This window comes from Schistocerca americana, chromosome 3, assembly GCF_021461395.2.
Source record: "Schistocerca americana isolate TAMUIC-IGC-003095 chromosome 3, iqSchAmer2.1, whole genome shotgun sequence".
Taxonomy (NCBI): Eukaryota; Metazoa; Arthropoda; class Insecta; order Orthoptera; family Acrididae; genus Schistocerca; species Schistocerca americana.
The window spans coordinates 120,256,101-120,258,422 of NC_060121.1; the positions used below are offsets into that span (position 1 = coordinate 120,256,101).

Here is a 2,322-nt window from a genome sequence, read left to right on the forward strand (position 1 = left end):
TGCAGGCTCCAAAGGCGCCGAAACTGCATTTATAACCCCCCTCTCCCCTCCCTTACTAATTGATTAATGTAATAATATGAACGTGAGCACGTATGCCTAATGAATTTGATTTTCGACTGGGTAATCGTATCTGAAAAGAAACTGTAGAAGTTATCTAATAAACAACATATTCTACTATATATGACGGTAATATCTGTTCCCGAAAGAACAGTTACCGTGGATGGCCATACAGCTTTGCTAGAAATGAAATGATAATTAAATGGACACCCTAGCTGCAAACAGGCGTTGATGTACTTCATTGGGGACATGTTGAAGATGTGTGCCCCGACCGGGACTCGAACCCGGGATCTCCTGCTTACATGGCAGACGCTCTATCCATCTGAGCCACCGCGGGCACAGAGGATAGTGCGTCTGCAGGGACTTATCCCTTGCACGCTCCCCGTGAGGTCCACATTCCCAACATGTCCACACCACTACATTCGTAGTGCGCCTAATAGATGTTTGCCCATCATACTCATTACTCGTGGCAGATTAATCTACCAAGTCCCGTACGAGTTCGGGCATAGCGCGTGCGTTCGCACAAGAAGGTCAATAGCTGGGAAGCCATATTTTAACTATATATGACGGTAGTATCTGTTCCCGAAAGAACAGTTACCGTGGACGACCATGCAGCTTTGCTAGAAATGAAATGATAATTAAATGGACACCCTAGCTGCAAACAGGCGTTGATGTACTTCATTGGGGACATGTTGAAAATGTGTGCCCCGACCGAGACTCGAACCCGGGATCTCCTGCTTACATGGCTGACGCACTATCCTCTGTGCCCGCGGTGGCTCAGATGGATAGAGCGTCTGCCATGTAAGCAGGAGATCCCGGGTTCGAATCCCTGTCGGGACACACATTTTCAACATGTCCCCAACGAAGTACATCAACGCCTGTTTGCAGCTAGGGTGTCCATATAATTAACATATTCTACTCCTCCGCTTTCTACTTACATGGAAATTACTTTTAATACACAGAACTGTGCCATCAATCATGTAAAGTACGAAACAAAAAGAGGCATTTTTTATATATGAAGCGGAAGTATGGGCCTCATGGGAAAAGGGCGACTCGGCTGAGTCACGCAATTTGACCCTTAGTATGATCACGAGGTGTGGCCATTAGTTGCACGAGTTGATGACGTAGGCTGACGTGAGGATCAAAAATGGTTCAAATGGCTCTGAGCACTATGGGACTCAACTGCTGTGGACATCAGTCCCCTAGAACTTAGAACTACTTAAACCTAACTAACCTAAGGACAACACACACACCCATGCCCGAGGCAGGATTCGAACCTGCGACCGCAGCAGCAGCGCGGCTCCGGACTGGAGCGCCTAGAGCCGCACGGCTACCGCGGCCGGCGTGAGGATCAATGAGCTATACTTGACGGGGTGTATCTGGAACATCTTAGGTGATTAGGAAGTTAGTAGACAAGAATATCATTAAACACTTAGCTTTAATTCAGATGTTGACTTTGTACAATAATATTTACAAGTGCAGTTATAGACTGAACTGCGAATACTTCTTTACAATTCTGATTGCTTCACACATAGAGATCAATTGGCAATGCATAAACTATGTGGTGCCTAGCTAGGTCGTAGCTACTGACTTAGCTGAAGGCTATGCTAACTAGCGTCTCTGCAAATGAGATCTCTGAAGCTATACCGAGTGAACCGCTCCTATTAAAGTCGACAGCAGAACTGGCCAGTGCGCTAGCTTGCCTCGTAAGACCAGCCGAGTGGCGGCGCTCGGTCCGCTAGCGTCGACTGACGGACCGCGGCCGATTTGAAGCCTACAACCTTGCCAGTGTGGTGGCTAGCGGTGACACCACAGCATTAACCCAGGATACTTACATCATAATACAGAATAATTTATACAGCTTACAACATATACTACATTTCTAATTAATTCATGGTATCTAAAGATTTACAGAATAAAACAAGCACAACATACTTACAATGGGCATATCTGGCAAAAAAAATTAGGTATTACATCTGTATTATAATGACACACACACACACACACACACACACACACACACACACACGCACTCACACACACACACACACACACACACACACACACACAGGTACACGCACGAAGGATCTGCATTACCTGAACAAACACTGCTGCCATTCTCTTACGAGAGCTGTTTGTCTTCGGACATGAGGGGAATAGATGTTGGATACGCTGACAGTTACTTCAGAGGTGTCAGCTTGATGGAGCCTGTTGTTGTGCCCATTGCATTGTGCAGGTGGGTGGCAACTTCAGCAGTGTGCGCTG

At 46.4% G+C, this 2,322-nt stretch overlaps 1 non-coding gene across 1 annotated transcript; it reads right to left on the bottom strand.

The window, feature by feature from the left end:
- Positions 1 to 320: 320 nt before the first annotated feature.
- Trnat-ugu lies at positions 321 to 395 on the bottom strand. Its single transcript has one exon. It is a non-coding gene; the product is annotated as a tRNA-Thr (tRNA).
- Positions 396 to 2,322: the final 1,927 nt, after the last annotated feature.